We start from the raw sequence: 19,660 nt of genomic DNA, 5'->3' as shown, positions 1-19,660 counted from the left end.
CATATTTCGGCTCGCGGCACGAAGCCGTTGCGGGATTCGTTGAGCTTCTGATGGAACTTCAGTGTTTCTTGGAAACGGCACAGCAGTTCCATTTCTTCACACTCCGCTTCTTCCAGGCGGCGCTTTTTCTCCCGCTTCTGTTTGTAACGTTCCACGTTCTGTCGAGCCCCTTGCTGCAGCATTACCGCCCTCGCTGCATTCTTCTCCTCCAAAACCGTTCTGCACTCTTCGTCGAACCATTCGATCCATCGATTCCGTTCCACGTACCAGATGGTGCTCTCGGCTGCGTCGTTGATGGCTGCTTTCACTGCAGTCCTCATCGGGGCCTCATCGCGCTCGCCCTCGTCTGGCAACGCGGCCTCGAGATTCTGCGCGTATGCTGAGGCGACATCCGGTTGCTTCAGTCGATCTAGGTTGTACCGTGGCGGTCGCCGGTACCGTACATTGTTGATGACGGCTGGAGTCGTTGCCGTTGGTCTCGGTTCGTATTATTCTGTTGCTGATTTTCCGTTACAATGTTTTTTACGGCTAACTCGTAGGGCCTGACACCAACCCCCTAATTTCCGGAGGACCATAGTGCACAGTTGAGCTTAGAGTAATTCCCTGGCACTCGGACGTGTGTGGGCATAAAGGAGCGCCCAATGTTTATGCGGTGCCAACGCATATTCCACAAGGACGCTGCGGTGACGCAGTGATTTTACGCTCGTGTGCGGGTGTTATCAGTAGTGGAGTTTTTGCAGTTTCAGTCTGATCGCAGCAAAAAGATTACACCGTGGAAAGTTCCTTTCACACTAAACATTGGGCGCTCCTTTATGCCCACACAGGACGTAGATCAGCCGCCCCTAACATGGGGATCAGACGCTGTTGTGAGCCGCTCCTCCTGGAGAACAGACGCTCAGGTTTGCTGAAGCAAACCCCCCTCTTCCCTGTCCGCCTTGACCACAGTTCTCACCGGGGTTGGTTACCCGATCTTCCCTAAGGTTGCTCATAGTTTCCGGCCGGTACCACGAGGAGGTAGGGATAGGAGTTGCTGGGCAGAGGCTAGCGGATCACAATGGGATCTGAATTATTCAGCATATCCAGCCTTTACCGTGCCATCCTATCAACATCATTGTACACTTAAATCTGTTTTACACGTACGGATTTTTTACGCAATTTTCTCGAACTTACGCAACTTTTTTCAAAGCGATTTTGGAAACTTAGAGAGCAAATCCCGTAAAAAAATTCCTTTGGATTTTTTTTTGCCCCTTTTCTAGAAGTTACGCGAATTTTTTTCATACGAACTTTTTTTACACGCGAAAAAACAAAATTGAGTGTAATTTATTTTAATTCAGAGCAGGTGGGGGACTTATATAATGTGACATTTATAAAGGATTTACGGGAAAGTGGAGAAGGGGAAGAATGTTTAAGGTCAGTTTAAGTTGTAGGGTGAAGGAAGGCATGTTGACCTTATTGAATTGCCTAAGAACATTCAAGAACTCCCTTGAGATCGTGCATTGGATCTACAAACATGAACTACGAACAAAATTCACTCAGTAGCATGGGACAGAAAAAGAAATTTCTCCTCATAACCCATTGAATTGCCTTGAAACGTTTTGAAACTCACAAAAAAAAACCGTAAACTTCCACAAAACCAAAATCCCTGAAATTCCCAGGATTTTTTCCCATACCCCATTTTCCTATACTATTTTTCAAAGAAGGAATAGGAAACAGTAATGGTAATCACGGATATAGCCGTAAATATGTTACTCCAAAGAACTGATAAAGGATATATTCCCGTTCCGGACGGGAAATATTGTCGAATTCCTGGGTATAGTGTAACATTGTGTAACATACAATTTACAAGTTAACGCAATGGTAGGCAAAGAACGCCCTTCATTTTATAACTAGTACTTCCACTAAAAGAACACAAAGTTGGAAAGATGCCGGTCAAATTGCAATGATAACGTTAAGTTAGAAAGAAGACGATGAAAAGGATTTAAAATCATTTTCGGTCGTTTTTTTCCTTTCTACCTTTTGACCACTTGTCGTTTCGACCTTTTGTCCACCTTTTTTTATTTCGACCCTTTGATCCTGCGACCTTTTGACTGTTGACCTTTTGACCGTCGACCTTTTGTCCTACAACCGTATTACTGACTACCGCCTTGGAGCTTTTGGCCTTTCAACCTTCTTCCTCTAGATATTTTGCCCACAGTGTTTTTTTTTACTTAAAATTTTTTGCCCATTCAACCTTTCGACCTTTTAATCTTTTGACCTTCGACCTTTTGCTATAGCTCCCCAGAAAGCATTCGTCATGAATCCATTCCACAGTGTGTAGCATACTGTGGAATGGATTTATGACGAATGCTTTCCGGAGAATGTGACCGATTTGGCTCGTCTTAGTTTTGTTCTGTTAGTTTTCATCCAAGGAAGGTTTATGAGCCCAAAAACATGGACAAATTGAGAGTTTTACAAAATAGATTTTTTATACATTTTGAACGGGGACTCGGACTTGGCTAGGCACTTGAAACGTCAAAAAACGCAGTAGGCAAGACAAAGTTTGCCGGAGTCAGCTAGTTTTTTTTTTATGGAACACTAAAACGATAATATACAGTACTGTACGAAATAAAGTGCACATTGTCTGTTTTTATTCAAAATGCTCATGTCTGGGGGGTCAAATCTCTGCTTCTAGAGAACCGATTGATTTTGTCTGGACATTCGTAATAACTTGAAACTTGATCTGTGAAAGAACAAAAATAATTTTGAGCAAGACTTTTTTAAATATCGCAACACTCCCAATTCAAGTAAAATTGAGAAGTTTTGACTTTGGAATAATTCTGAAATTATCATTTTTTGGGCCAATATATTGTTCTACAAAGATGATAAGTCTAACGAAACACACGACTTTTCTGAGCAGACAAATTACTTTAAACAATGCGTTAACAAAGTTATTAAAAACTATTAATTTATCTATTTCGCTTGAAATGGCAATTTTGCGTTGCTCAAAAATATTTTCTTTTTGTGCTGATAAAACTTTGAGTTATTTCGAATGTCCAGACAAAGTTCAAGATCAATCACGTGCACTAGAAGTTTGGATTCGACAAAGAAGGGCCAGATTATTTGACATCTCTACCAGCGGTTATTGGAAAGTTTCGGTTGTACCAGTTCGCCTTAACCGGCGACATCAGGGAAATGTTCCACCGCTTTTTCATTCGTCCGCAAGATCGGCAGTTCCAGAGGTTCTTATTCCGAGATCACCCGAAACTAGAGCCGGTGACGTACGTCATGGATGTGGCCATCTTTGGAGCTGCTTGTTCACCGAGTAGCGCTCAGTATATCAAAAATCTGAACGCTATGGACTTTGTAGCAAAATATCCACGGGCGACAGAGGCCATCATCCATAGTCACTACGTAGACGATTACCTTGATAGCTTTGGAACTTTCGAAGAAGCTGTTATGATCGGGCGAGAAGTAAAGGCCATACATGCTGAAGGTGATTTTGAAATCAGAAACTTCTTGTCAAACGATCCTACTATAGCAACACTAGTTGACGACGAATCACCAGAAGCAGAGAAAAACATTTGCGTGGAGAAAGATGAGCGAATTGAATCCGTACTAGGCATGAAGTGGATTCCTAGCAGCGATACTTTCACGTTCACCGTTTCCCTTCGAGACAATCTGCTCCATGTCCTCGAACAGTCACATGTGCCCACGAAACGAGAAGTCTTGCGAACAGTCATGAGCTTCTTTGATCCGCTTGGACTCATTTAATTCTTTCTGATTCATGGACGCACCATGATGCAAGACATTTGGGCGACCGGAATAGAGTGGGATGACCCGCTCACCGAAGAGGTCCTGGTGCAGTGGAAGCAGTGGATTATCCTTATACCGAGATTGAGCACTCTTCGCATACCTCGTTGCTACCTGACAGGAGCCAGAGAAAACAGCTATTCCAAATTGCAGATCCACGCATTTGTCGATGCAAGTCAGTCCGCGTATGCATGCGCAGTGTATTTCCGAGTAGAAACACTAGAAGGTCCTGTGGTTAGCCTTGTAGCAGCGAAATCCAAGGTTGCTCCTCTGAAGATGCTGACGATCCCTCGCCTCGAACTACAGGCCGCAGTTCTAGGATCGCGTCTGCTGAACAGCGTAACGATGCACGCCCTGCCCGTGGCAAAGCGCGTTCTTTGGTCCGACTCTGACACCGTTCTTGCCTGGATTCGGTCTGACCAGCGGCGATATCATCAGTACGTGGGGTTCAGGATCGGAGAAATTCTCTCAATGACAGATGTCAACGAGTGGCGAAAAGTTCCTACGAAAGAGAATGTGTTGTGTTTCGAGATTTGTTGATTTTTTTCGGTGAGTTTTTAGACCACAGTGGTGGAGAACAAACGTTTTGTGTAAATCTGATGATGGCTGAATGAAGTAGGCCGAAACGTTATGCCAAAACGATTTGGAAAGTCTTTTTTCACCGAAAAAAATCAACAAATCTCGAAACATAAAATTCAACGGTGACGAAAAAACCCACAAAGAAAGAAAATGTTGCTGATGACGCTACGAAATGGGGAACTGGGCCGGACATCAGGTTGGAAAGCCGATGGTTCCAAGGTCCGGCATTCCTCAAACAACCAGAAGAATCCTGGCCAAGTGAAATTAAGCAGATTAACGTCACGGAGGAGGAGTTGCTGTCGTGCAATCTTCATGACGAAATACATTCTTCGTTGGTGGACGTCGATAGGTTCAGCAAATGGGAGAAGCTACATCGTACCATGGCTTACGTACACCGATTCGTCGAGAATATCCAACGATCTTAACAAAACTTGAAGCGAACCTTGGAGCTCTAACGCAGGAGGAATTGGTGGTTGAGAGATCACTTTGGATCCAAGCACAAGCTGAATCCTTTGCATTGGAAGTACAGCTATTGAAGAAGACGAAGGGGAACCCAAAGGATATCCACGAGCTATTGCCAAAGTCGAGTCCGCTGTATAAGATTTGGCCATTTAAATATTGACTACACGGGAGTGATGCGGAAAAGAAGTCGCCTGGGAAATGCCGATTGGATGACATTTCACTCCAAGTACCCTGTGATTCTTCCACATCGACACCACATTACGATTCTTCTAGTTGATTATTATCACCGTCGGCTGCGGCACCGCAATCGTGAAACGGTAGTGAATGAGATGCGGCAACTCTACGAGATTCCAAGATTAAGATCAGTGGTATTCAAGGTAGCGAACACCTGCATGGCTTGTAGAATTCGTCGAGCTGGTCCTACTGCACCTCCTATGGCACCGCTACCGAAGGCCCGAGTAACACCCTATGTTCGACCGTTCACTTTCGTAGGTGTGGACTACTTTGGCCCAGTGCTAGTGAAAGTCGGGCGCAACTTTTACCAACACAACGACCCGGTGGTCGTTCAACCCACCCGGAGCACCTCATATGGGAGGTGCTTGGAAGCGAATGGTTCGTTCGGTGAAGGTCGCAATTGAAGGCATACTGGAAACCCAGAGACGACCAGACGACGAAGTTTTGGAGACGGTGGTAATCGAGGCAGAAGCTATGATAAATTCGCGGCCGCTGACTTACATACCCCTCGAGTCAGCCAACACGAGTCTTTAACTCCGAATCATTTTTTATTGGGAAGCTCAATCGGAGTGAAACAGAATCCGGTACTACCTACCGATTATCAAGCGACGCTAAGGAGCGGATGGAAGTTAGCAAAACATTTGTCGGATGGAATATGGAGGAGATGGATCAGGGAATATTTGCCTGTGATATCCAGACGGTCGAAGTGGTTTGAAGAAGATCTTGTTTTGGTTGTTGATGGAGCGGTACGGAATCAATGGACAAGGGGAAGAATAGAGAAAGTCGTACAAGGTAGCGATGGTCGGATGCGTCAGGCGTGGGTGCGGACAACGAATGGCTTATTGCGGAGACCAGTAGTGAAGTTGGAGTTGCTCGACGTCTTAGATGGAGGAAAACCGGAAATTGATCCGGATGGTTTACGGGTGGGGGGATGTGACGACGAGCACCCCTAGCCCGTTGCAGCTACAATTTACCATAGGGCGGCTACGGACGATCCGAGATGTCAGAAGACGGGAAACTGGTGAGATGTCATACACCGGGAATACCAAGAGAAACGTCAGGGTCAGTTACGTGGCACTTTGAAGAAGCAACAAGCCTATTTATATTACTCTTGAACTTTAAAAGAAATTGTGTCCTACAATATTGGAAATTTAATTATCCTGGTATCTAATAATTGATTCTGTGAATTTGATAGCCTGAAAGTGAGTTTACAACCTAAAATCTATAATTTGTTCCCTATCTAACTTGAATTTATCCACCTAGCTACAAAAACACAAACATAGATACTACGGACTAAATATATTAAAACTAGAGGATTAGTACGACAAAACTGTTAAAATTGTAAGTAAAAATTGTAAAACTTATGCTTATGAACAAAAACATACTAAATAAAATAATTACAGCTAAAGCTGTCCCAATTAACCTCGAGTTCTACCACGGGACTGCTAAAAGAAATACAGTTGTAACACGTTGGTATTCACCAAGTCCATGCTAAGGGTGGCGGGATCGATTCCCAATCGGCCACGGAACTTTTCGCAATCGAAAATAGCTTAACTTCCTTCAGGCATAGAGTATCTTTGTGTCTGTCACTCGATACACGCATGACAGAAGCATATAGAAGCAGATTTTGTATCAGTTGAGACGTTATACCAAGCAGAATTAGTATAAACATGTCTTTAGATCTTGAGCAATGTAATGCCCGTTGATTTTGCTCATTGAGCCATTGTGCAATGTAACTCAACTTATGCACAGGAGGTTTGCTATAGGTACTGCCAGATAGATGGTTGGCTTCAGAGGAAACAAACCGAGTCTCGAGCAAAGCACGTTTATGTAAAACCGAAGAGACAAACGGATGGAAGCGGACGGATGGTCGAAGTGACCGGCCGTCAAAGACCGTGGTTGGTGGTGTGATAGATAAGTACCTATATATGTAGCTGCATACGGGTTCAGCTTAGCTTCAAGCGGCCAGGTGCACCATGCGCTCATGCATTAGACGACCTGTGTAATAATGACCATACAAGCAAGGCTCGGCTCCGTTAGGTGCTGTGGATAGCAATCATTATAACTTTACTTCCTAGCACTTACCACAAGTGATTATATATGGCTATCGGCATTCTTGTTAGAATAAAAATAGTTTACAATGGTTTAAAACAAATCGTATAGCTTTGATTCTGCCTTATTGAACATTTATTTGCGGAAAATAAGAAAACAATAAATGTTCGGTGCTTTTTCTATATTTTTGTAGATTTTCGAAAAAGAAAGTTCGAAAATTTATACTCCAAATATTGGTCAACTTTAGTGTACTCCTACAAATGCGCAAATAAAATGTCTTTTGATTGTTTTTCCCATGTTATTCAACTCCTATTTTTTTCTAGTTTGAACTTAATTTTAAACATCTTCACAGTTGTTCAGTGCCTGCCTTTGCATAGCTTGTTGTATTGTGTATTGAACTACGATCAGAAGCATGCATTTTATAATGTTTGGAACCATCTTCATTTATAGTCTCAACAAAGATTACAACATACAAATTCTTTATATTTCCTGAATGAAAGTAAAAGGGGTTTGATAAAAACAAACCGTTTTAGAAGGTAAATACACTTCGCTCTGCGAAGTGTAAATGAAAAATAATATATGCGGTAATAATCTCCTGCACGACACGTATACACAATCATGGCTATATCACCGTCGTAGACTATGCATTTGCATACGAGGGGAAGGTAAGCATCTACGTGCACATACCTAAAACAACCAGGTAGGTAATGCTCATTCAACAGCCATAACCGTCGTCACCGTTTTGTTTTTTGTTAGAAGGCACATGCTGCCGGAATGCCAAATACCTTCTTCCATGCGACCCGTGACATAAGTAGTAATTTATGATCCAACTGTCTGTCTGTCCGTCCGTCTATACCGCATCGTTGCCATTTGCCTCCCGGTGGTGGCAGAGTTCGAGGAAACCCCTGCCCTCTCGTAGAAGGAGATATTCCCACTGTTGTGTACCAACCATAGACCGGTGACGCACAAACTACAAGCATCATCTTCTCATAACATTATGAGCATTTTGAGCAGATTCCGGGTAGAGGTTAATTACAAAAGAAACATGTTAATGCATGAACAATAATAACGTAATTAGAAGTTATTGTTATTATTATCTTTATTAACAAGATTTTTAGCCCAGGGCTGGGTAATCTCGGTCTAATAACGAACATTTTTTTTTCATTAAAACTAATTTAAGGCTAACTTTACCAAACACCGTATGTAATTTCGTTAGGGACTACTTGTATCACTTACCTTAGAGGGGAGGATTAGCGAAAAAATACTGGATTTTTCTCTCTCACTGAATGTATGAGTTACTATGGGAACAGCGAACTTCCCCTTCGATTTTCTCCGTTCGTGAATTTTGTTAGATAACGGTGTTTTGGTAAAGTTAGGCTTGAATTAGGTTGATTGTATTTTTAAAACAATTTAAATTTAAACAATACAAGCAACTTAAAAAAAACTACTTGTCACATAACAGAATGAAACTCAGAAAAATCTTCATAATTTGTAAAAATGATAATGGTAACTTTCATGTTATACACTTTATAGTTCGTTGCCGAAGCTGGAAGCTCGGTAAAAATGTAAAAATGGTTTTGTTCATACCGTATGTGTTATTTTACGTTTACGTATCTAGAATTATTAAAATTGTACAATAACCGAATAAAATGTGATTTGATTCTTAGTTTCTTATTATAATCTGTTCGGGATTGTGTAGTTGAATCAAATTATTTTTTGTTTACACTTCTTTTGCCGTGTGCAGGTACAGAGCGAGAGCGGATTTACATGAAAGGAAAAGCAATTAGATTTTGAGTGTGTGCTTGGACCGCGGCAGCTTCCAACTCCGGGTACGACGCGTGGCTCCCGAGAAGGTCAACCAGCCGAGCCCCGGACCGGCCGGTGGCTATAATATGATGTTCTTGTTTGTTTAGATGACATTTCATATATTATAATCTTCCAAGGGTGCTTGATGAAGATGCCATCGCATTAATCTAGCTGGGCGGTGTTCGGAACATGATCTCATTTCACATGTCAATAATAATTTTCTGACAAAGTTTCACCACAAATGACACCTTACATCAAATATGAGTTAAAAGAATCCGTATTAGCACAATCCATTTTACTAAAGTTTGACATCGCGGTTAAATCCGTATTTACCATCAACTTAGTCGTTATTTTTACCTCGAATTGTATAACTCTCCACTTGCAACACTTCACGCACTAGAACAAGACATGTTATTCCTTAAATTGTATTTATATTAATAGCCGGTTTGTGAACCACTAACCGATGCAATATTAATGTAACACTAACAATCGAGTATCGTTGCACTGGGGTACCTACCCCAGATATTAAATTTTATTGATGACAATAGAGCGCATGCGCTGGTCATCGAAACAATAACAACACAGGGTAAGTTAGGGTAACATGTACCACCGTAGGTTTGAACAACTTGCAAACCAACGCACACTGGGACAGGACTGAAAATACACGGATAAAACCTCTAGCTCGTCGAGATGTCGAGATCCTCATTTAGTGTCTTTAGAGAAAATATTTCTACGAACAAGGTCGGTATTCTGAGCGGTAGTAATTTTTTTTAACGTTATTCGCATAAAAGTCCTATAAGGGGCTGTCCATAAACCACGTGGTCATTTTTTTTGGGACTTTTCGAACCCAACCCCCCACCCCCGCGTGGTCACTAGTCCATACAAAATATTTTATTTGTCCATACAAAATGGTCATTGCCCGACCCCCCCCTCATGCCCACGTGGTTTATGGACAGCCCCTAAGTCATTTTGGCCAATTTACGTTTTAGCGATATGGTGTCTTCGGCAAAGTTGTTCGGCTATTTATTCTGAAAAAGTTTGCAGAAGACATCAAATTTCCAAAGTCTTGAGATATTAGCCGATTTATATAATACCTAGGTAAAATCGATTTTTTTTTATTAAAATACAGTATGCGGCAGGAAAAAATGCGAAAGTGTTTTTCAACATCAAACCTCGTTTTCGCCCATTTGACGTTAACCAATCTATGTTTCAACGTTCCATGATCTCTAATAGGCTAGTTTTCTGAAAAGTTAATTAAAAATTATACCATTTTGGTCACTAACCTTTACAGGGCGACGCCTGAAGCTGAAGACATTGAGAATTTTAAAACCGTAAAAAAGTACACGGGTCGCTAAATTTCGTATCTGATAAAACAAACCTTTTAATTTTCTCTACAATATAATCAAATATATGTACTTATTTTATCTAGGATGTGAAATTACATGGCTCTGGATCAGTGTGGTCTGGTTGTTCATCAAATTTAAGCTAGTTTTTTTTTTACTGTTATAGTCATTTTGTTCAATGACCATTGGGCGCGCAGTTTATTGATACCGTAATGCGGGGTATCATTGATCAGCGGGGTAACATTGATCGGCTTGACCCACCTCAGGAAATGTTCTAACAAGCATTTTACATTGAATCAGTTTCTGCTATCGAATGGTATATCGTAATCTGCTATCATTTAGCTATTAAATGACATGCAATTCATGAAAATTGAATTTCATAAACATTGAAATAAATCGATTTTTCCATAACTGTGTTTCGTAACGCAATGAGATACATTGTCAAACATTCATGCATGGCATGAATACTAGATACAATATGAGGTTTGAAATCACTGTATTACATCAATATGATATCCTAGAGTTGGATTTAATAAGTGAAACTTTTATGAAAATGCTCTTTTTCAGTAAAATATACGATTTATTAAAAGTCGGCTCTCAATCCCTCAGCCATTGCCTATTTTTAGGCGTTATATGTGGTTTAGAGAATTTTAATCCTTAAATAACTTAAAAAGTACATAACTTGTAAGAATTTGGACAACATATTCGAAATCAGCGACCCCGAATTTAGTAAGTAAGGATATTTTCAACACAAATGAACATTGATCACTGACATGATCAATGTTACCCCAAATCAACAAAATCAAAAATTAGATTAAAAAACCTATTTAAACATGTTTTAAAGTTTTACAATACTTTTTCGAGTAGCTTAACACATACTCAGAGGGTCAGTACTTGTTTTAAAAATATAAAACATGTAAAGTTTGCTTTCACAAGAGAATTATTCAAGAAAGATAGAAAATTCTGATCAATGTTACCCCGGATTACGGTACCCGCTTATTAGGCTTACATTATCACATGTTAAACATCAAATATGTTCATTTTTATTTTGCAGTGCTAGAATATAGACATTGACTGATACACTGTCATGAAAAAATAGTCATATATATCCCATATTTAGCGTATAATAGTGCCTTGAATTTTTCGCATTTTTTCCTGCCGCACCATGTACGTATTTAAACAAATTTAATGACCGTTTTCGAGTTAATAATGAAAAATACTAAAATAAAACATATATCGAGGAAATTTGTTAAAAAAAACAAAATAGTACATACCTTCAAGAGGCCCAGATGGAAATTCGACCAGGGAGACTGGATCAGCTTCCAAGAGCAGATTGAAGCCCGGCTTGATGGCAACCCTCCGGAAAACATCATAGACCTCTCTGCCCTCATCGGCAAGGCAGTAATGGACTCGATTCCGCGAACCAGCCCCAACCCGGAAGGCGCTCCACTGGTGGACGAGGTGAATAATTCGGTCAAGGCCCGACGGAAAGCCCTGAGGCGCTTGAAGAGACTACCAATTGGAAATCCGGATCGGGAGAAAACTGTTTACGAATGGCACGAGGCCCGCAATAATTGTCGACAAGTCATCCGAGAAGCGAAAGACGCGTTATGAACCTCGTTCTTAGACCAGATAAGCGACAACCAACCTGCATTTGAACTTTGGGAGCGTCTAAATGTCTTGCAAGGGGAGAGGCGACAGAAAGGCCTAGGCCTAAAAATAGACGGTATTACGACCAGAGACCCAATTTCTGGGCTTCATCAATCAATCGGTCCAGCGATTCCTTCATCAGTCGCCACCCGGCAGCTGCGACTTCCATCACCAATTTTGTCGTGCCTCCGGATCATTCACAGAAGTTTAATCTCCCTTTCACGATGAAGGAACTAATCTTCGCCCTTCAACAAGTCAAAGTTAATTCACTAATTTATGTGGGTTGGCTCTTTTCGGTGACATAAGAAAAAGCAGCATAATTCGCGTTACGCGTTTCGGCTTACTACTCTTCAGCCCTCTTCAGACGCCTTAAACATTTATTGAGACATTACAATTTTCTTAATTAAGTTAACACATACAAAACGTTTATACAATACACTTACAACATGCTGAATGTGACCATCAGCTCGGTCTGTCACAGATAAACTAAATCAAATTTTCCCAGACCTCCCAATAAATCTTACACCCTATTCGACACCCATTCTGTTCGGTTCGTTTTCGACGTCATTCGTTCTCTCTCTCGTTCGAGCTCGGGTTTCTCCACGTAGTCGGGCCAATAGTCCATTGTACGTCGTGTTGAAATTCCCGCACTCTCGCTGGAGATTTACCGTCTGCTGTTCGCCTAGCTTTTTAATATGGAACACCTCCGCGATCATCCTGGTATCTGGGTGTTCGATTCGTTCCAAAATCGTTGTGCTATCGAAATCGAACACATGCCCTTCCTCGATCGTGTGTACTGCAAGGCCAGATTTGGGAACTCTCTTTTTACTGTCGTTCTTGTGTTCCGCAATTCGTACCTCCAGCATTCGTTTAGTTTGCCCGATGTACACCTTCCCGTCTTCGGCTCCACACGGTATGGAGTACACCACATTCGTCTGTTTGCCTGGTGGTATCGGATCCTCGAACGAGAGAGAGAACGAATGACGTCGAAAACGAACCGAACAGAATGGGTGTCGAATAGGGTGTAAGATTTATTGGGAGGTCTGGGAAAATTTGATTTAGTTTATCTGTGACAAACCGAGCTGATGGTCACATTCAGCATGTTGTAAGTGTATTGTATAAACGTTTTGTATGTGTTAACTTAATTAAGAAAATTGTAATGTCTCAATAAATGTTTTAGGCGTCTGAAGAGGGCTGAAGAGTAGTAAGCCGAAACGCGTAACGCGAATTATGCTGCTTTTTCTTATGTCACCGAAAAGAGCCAACCCACATAAATTAGTAAAATTCCACGGTGATCAAACCCGATCAGCAAAGTTAATTCAGCCGACTTGGACGATATCGCTTACCCGATGCTACGAAGTCCATCCTACAACGGTGCCATCCGAATCGTGTCCGGCTTGCTGCCATCGACACCTTCCCTGGCGGCCTGCGCCGAGGCTGGTATACTCCGCTAAAATTCAAACTTCCCCTGGTGACTGACTGCCGAGCCGTTAGCTACCTACAAAGTACGAAAGACAGGACTAGTGGATTTCTTGGAAACCAAGCCAATCGAATCTTGGAAGATGTGGGCATTACTCGGCTTCCCCGGTGGCCGAACTCTGTCGGGTCGGCCGTAGAAGTTGGTCGGCACGAAATCCTAAGGTAGACGATGCCATCAAAAACAACTTCCGTCGAGGCGCCAACCCCCAAAGCGTAAGCGTATCAGCGGCTAGGATACCAATGCTCTGTTTTCTCCTCTTCTCATTGTTTCGGAATCAGCCAGCGTGATTGACGCCTTGCAATCCCCAATCAACAAACACCCTCTTGTCCAGAGCATCCAAGAGTTGCTAGACATGGCTGCCGGAACGAAATTACCTTCCATGTGGGTGCCAGGCCATTGTGGCATCCAAGGAAATGAAGAAGCAAATAATCTGGCGGATCTTGGTCGAGATGGAAGACTGCTAACCCGAAACATATCGGTCGATGACGTCAAAGTCTGGATTAAAAACAAGATCTACGAAGAATGGAACAATCTATGGTCAAATCAGCAGTCTTTCACCCGGAAGGTTAAACCCAGCCCATTGCGGTGGCTGGACCTCCCATCTCGGAGGGATCAAGAGGTCCTATCGAGACTCCGCACAGTACACACAAGAATGTCACACAATATGAGAGGAGCGGGAGACTTCCGACTACAATGCACCATAGCTAACTGTAAAACCTGTGAACATCTACGAAACCAATATGACATCACTGACATCCAAAGCACTCTGTGGTCAGATGAAGCTCAACAAGTAATCCTTCTACTTTTTCTGAAGGATGGAAGGTTAGATAACCAAATTTAGCCTTCATGCAACCTATCCTACTCAACCACCAAGTCGTGTTTCCCATACTTCTAGGAGGTATCACCCCCTTGGAGCTCGAGAAAAACTTTTTCGCTTCCCTAAGTGAGATTTACTTGTTTCCATGAAAAATAAAGGCTGGAACTTGTTATGATGCTTGTACTGTAAAATTTCACGAAAACTCGTTATCTTCAACCATATATTTTACCAGTGTTCTCCCATGCCCGAGATGTTTGATCACAAATACTCAAATAAGACTGGTGGGCAACAGTCATTACTCGGTTTTGAGGGAAATCAACGCTGAGTTTGAGGAAAACAAATAAAAATAGCTCCTAGTAATAAGCAAAGTTTGAAATTTCTCCGGGAAGCGTCTCTGAAATAACAATGTGTGACGGCTTTCATCTGGAGAGTGTTCTAAAATTCGTCTGAAACTTCATGTTTTTGATTAAGACTTCCATGATAAAAACGCCTATAAATTAACAACAAAACTTTCTCATCAAGTAAAAAAACGAAAATCTTATAAAAGTTTCTTCATAGTTTCTTAATATACTTAATATTAGATCTCCATAATTCTTAGAAATTCTTTAGGAAATTCATACAGCAGTCTTTCCCTTGGAATTTTGCCGAAAACATAAAAAAAAATCTGTAAAATTAAGCCGATTTCGAAACACACATTTTTCAATAATCCTGGAAACAAAAAATCTTGAAATGTTAGTGATTTTTAATGATTCAGTTGTCATTCTGGACTAGTTTTTTAATGCTTCTGATATTTTTCAATTCTTCAAAAAGTTGCCTCCCTTTTTATTATTTTCGCCCCCAAATTTTGGTTTTTCAAATTTTCGCCCCCTTGGACCTGATTTTCGCCCCCTGAGGGGCGATTTCGCCCACTTTGGAAAACTCCTGGAAAAAAAAAATCCGATGAACTCTATGAGGAATTCCCGAGGAACTCCTAGAAGAATTCCGAGGAATACATGGAGCAATTTCCACGGAATTTTCTAGCAACTCCTATGGGAATTCTAGAGGATCTCATAGAGAAATTCTCAAGCAATTCCTGAGGAACTCCCGAAAAAGTTGTTGGCAAACTCCTGGAGGAATTCCCGAGGAACTTCTGGAGAAAATTCCGAGGAATTCATGTTGAATTTCCCGAAGAACTCCTGGAAGATTTTTCAAGGAATACCTGGAGGAATTCCCGAGGAACTATTGAAATAATTCTCAAGGAACATCTAAAGGAATTCTCGAAGAACTTCTGAAGTAATTTCCGAGGAACTCCCGGAGAAATCCCCTTGGCACTCCAGAATGAATTCCTGCGGGACTCCTAGTGGAATTACAGAGGAACTTCTGGTGGAATGCCTGAAGAACTTCTGGGACAACTTCCGAGGAGCTCTTGGAGGAAAGGAATTCCCGAGAAACTTGTAGAGCCGTTACTGTTCGAGAATCTCTCTAGAAGTTCCACGGGAAGTTCTTCAGGATTTCATCAGGAATACCTTCAAAAGTTTCTCAGGAATTCTTCCAGGTGTTCCTCGGATATTCCCTGGAATACCTGGAGTACCTTTCAGTTCCTCGGGAATTCATCCAGGAGTTTGCCGATTTTTTTTTAGGAGAGCCTCGGACAGGAGTTCCTCGGAAATTCATCCTGGAGTTTTTCGGGAATAAGGTGTTCCTCGAGAATTCCTTTAGGAGTTCCTCGAGAATTCCTCCAGCATTTCCTCGGGAATTCCTCCAGGAGTTGCTCGGGAATTCTTCCATAAGTTCCTCAAGAATTCTTTTCTCGGAAATTCCTCCAGGAGTTCCTCGGGAATTCATCCTGAAGTTCTAAAGGGGAGTTTATCCGGGAGTTTCTCGGGAATTTCCTCAGAAGTTTCTCGAGAATTCCTTTAATTGTTCCTCGAGAATAATTTTAGGAGTTCCTCTGGAATTCCTCCAGGAATTCCACGGTAATTCCTCCAGCTGTTCATTGGAAATTCTTCCAGAAGTTCCTCGGGAATTCCTCCAGAAGATCCTAGAGAAAACCTTTAAGAATTGCTCGAGAATTTCTTCAGAAATTCCTCGGGAATTCTTCTGAAGCTTCTTTGGAATTCCTCCACAAGTTCCTCGGAAATTCCTTAAAAGGTCAAACCTCCAAGAGTTCCTCTGAAATTCTCCCAGAAATTGCTTAGGAATTCCACCAGAAGTTTCTTGGGAATTCATCTAGGAGTTCCTTGGGAATTCCTCCAGTAGTTCCTCGGGAATTCATTCAGGAGTTCCAATGGTACTTCTCCGGAAGTTCCTCGGGAATTCCTTCAGAAGTTCTTCGAGATTTTTTTAAGAGTTCCTCCAGGAGTTCATCGGTAACTCCTCCAGGAGTTCCGCAAAAAAATCTTCCAGGAGTTCCTCGAGAAATCCTTTATAAATTCCTCAGAAATTTTTCCAGCAGTTCCTCGGGAATTTTTCCAGAGTTGATATGAAATTTCTCCACGAGTTCCTCGGGAATTCCTCCAGAAGTTCCTCAAGCATTCCTTCAAGGAGTTCTTCGCGAATTCCTTTCCTCCAAGAGTTCATCGGAAATTGTCCCAGAAGTTTCTCATGAATCCCACCAGAAATTTTTCAGGAATCCCAATAGCAGGAGTCCCTCGAAAATTCATGGAGTCCCAAAGGAATTTCTCCGGGTCTTCCTCGGAAATTACTTCAGAAGTTCTTCGAGAATTCCTTTAGGTATTCTTTGAGAATTATATTAATAGTTGCTCGGGAGTTTCTCCAGGAATTCCTTGCAAATTCTTCCAGGAGTTCTTCGGGAAATTCAACATGAATTTTTCGGAATTTTCTCCAGAAGTTCCTCGGGAATTCCTTGAGGATTTCTCTATGAGATCCTCTAGAATTTCCATAGGAGTTGCTAGAAAATTCCGTGGAAATTGCTCCATGTATTCCTCGGAATTCTTCTAAGAGTTCCTCGGGAATTCCTTATATGTAGAGTTAATCGGATTTTTTTTCCAGGAGTTTTTTTTTGGGGATTCCTCTAGGAGTTACTCGGGAATTCTTCCAGAGTTCCTCGGCAATTTCTCCTCGAGTTACTCAGATTTTCTTCAAGAGATTCTCGGGTATGCCTCTAGGAGAATACCTTAAAGAGTTTCGGAAATTCCTCCATGAGTGTCTTGGTAAGTTTTTTATTTTGATTTTCTTTAGGAACTCCTTGGAAATTCCTCCAGAAGTTCATCGAGAATCCCTCTAGCATTTTCTCGAGAATTCTTCCAGAAGATTCCCGGGAAATATTTCAGGAGTTTATCAGAAATTCATCTGGATATATCAATGAGTACCTCCAGGAAATCGTTGGGAATTCCCAGGAAGCTAGTAGGTTTTCTGATTACCAAGAGGAATTCCCGAGGAAATGCCGGACAAGAACCTCGAGAAACTATGAAAAGCTGCTAGTGGAATTCTTGGAGGGATTCCCGAGAAACATGCAACGCATCGAAAAATTCCCGAGGAATTCCCAAAGAACTCCTGGAGGTTTCCCAAGAAACTTTTTAAGGAATTCCTGAAAGAATTCTCGACGTACTTCTGGAGGAATTCCCGAGCAACTCCTGGGGGAATTCTCTTAGGACCGATTTGGGGAATTTCCGAGGATGATCAGGAGGAATTCACCACCGTGCCTTGTGAAGACATTTGAAAATTTCACCTGGCATCCCTGCATTGAAGTTCAGTTGTCTTTTCAGCATTGCACTGAGATTATTGAATAAAGAACTTGGCAAATCTGAAGGTTTTGGCAGCGATCTGTTTTCATAGGTGGGCATTTAAAAATCATAAATACGTGACGCCCATTCATGAACATTTACCAGTAGCCGTGTACAATAGCAGTTCGCTCCTTGACAATGTAATTGTAGAAAAACGATTGTGCTCAATTCATTTGCACGCAAAAAACTCGTTAGTTATGAATTGCGCCCACCTTCCAACTAGACAAACAGTAGACTTTCGGTAGTAGCTGCTTGCCGGTTGAAGCAAGAACTACCGTCCGGAGCAACACCACCAGACACAACACAAACTAACACCCAAGTGGCAACAATCTCCTTCTCATGCAGGTAGGTAACAAGGTACGCATCATAAAACCTCCAACTGAGTAGAAAGAGCCATCATCAGCGGCCACAGCTGTTCATTCAGGTACGTAGCTCCTTGCGCGGGGTCTCCGAACGTAATATGCACAACAACCGACCGGCATCCTCATTTTGCACGAAAGGAGGTCAATTTCATTTTACTATTACGACTACTGACTGTAAGCAGGGGCACTAGTTTCTGATCGGTTTGTTTGCCTTCGCAAGATTTATGTAGGGGTAGGTGATGCAATTTTGATCCTGTTTGTTATAAGTGAAATTTCAAATCAAACGATATATGACCTGTAGGTCGATGATCCAGCCTAACAACTTTGCCGAAGACACCAACTCTCTAAGTAATCATGATCCTAAGATATATGGGATGGCAATTTTGTCAATGTTACGTCTGTTTCTGGTCGTTACAAAAACCTTCCATAATGGAAATTCCATAGAATTCCTTTAGCATAGAGTATCCTTGTTACTGTCACATGGCATAACATGCCAAATGGCCATTGGCAGAGGAAGCTCTCAGTAAATAACTGTGGGCTGCAGTGCTCATAGAACAATAAGCTGAGAAGCACCCTTTGACCCACTTGGGACGTTACGATAACTAGAGAAATAGCAACACTCCATACTAGGTACAAATTATATCAACTCCCCCTATGTTCATACGCCAACCACCCGGTAATGGCGGCCGTTCTTCGTCGGTTTATACTAATATGCCAACACCTGTAGACCTCTCTAATTAGACTTTCCCGTACAAAGCCATGAAGGCAAGGCTCGAAATCAAAATTGCCGCAAATTAATCATAGTAATTTACCAATTTCTTCATACAACGAACGCTTGCCGGTGGTGGTCAGCAGTTCTTCTGAGGCGCTTGTAGAAGCCCTAAGGCCACCACTTCTGGGTACGTAGGTACTGCAGCTTTGATTTTCGTGGACGCACGCGTAGCCAATGTCCGCCAAACCGGTATGGGCATTTATGATGAGTACATGCTAGTTCAAACGCACAAGCGTTTGGACAAAAGTGCTTGATCAATCTCCTCCATCGTCATCGGATCTGGCCAGGAGGAGAGGAGAGAAGACGCAACAAAGAACGCGTACGTCACCGCACAGCAGAGCCGGCGAAACTGAAAAGAAGTTGTATTGAACAAATTACCGATTTGAAGGCCTGTTCAATTGCGCACCTACAGAGTGTGGTTTCGGAGTGCGAGGGAGGGCGAGGAGGAGGTATGGAACTGCCGCCGCAGCGATTGACCACCACAGAGGTTGACCGGAATGAGCTTTATGATGGATTCTCGAACCAGCAGGTTCAGGCAGACGAGGTATGGTCGTATGGTTGAGTTGAAAGTGAAATGATTATTAACGAA

The 19,660-nt window shown here is 42.0% G+C and overlaps 1 protein-coding gene across 1 annotated transcript in view; it reads right to left on the bottom strand.

The window, feature by feature from the left end:
• Window positions 1-9,418, bottom strand: part of LOC109416528 (short-chain dehydrogenase/reductase family 16C member 6) — a 96,442-nt gene extending 87,024 nt beyond the window's left edge. Inside the window, exon 1 of the mRNA XM_062850568.1 lies at window positions 9,280-9,418. The gene's annotated coding sequence lies outside the window, so the exon portion shown is untranslated. The remainder of the gene's footprint in view (window positions 1-9,279) is intronic.
• Window positions 9,419-19,660: the final 10,242 nt, after the last annotated feature.

Source organism: Aedes albopictus, chromosome 2, assembly GCF_035046485.1.
Source record: "Aedes albopictus strain Foshan chromosome 2, AalbF5, whole genome shotgun sequence".
Lineage (NCBI taxonomy): Eukaryota > Metazoa > Arthropoda > Insecta > Diptera > Culicidae > Aedes > Aedes albopictus.
This window is presented reverse-complemented; position numbering and strand designations above follow the sequence as displayed.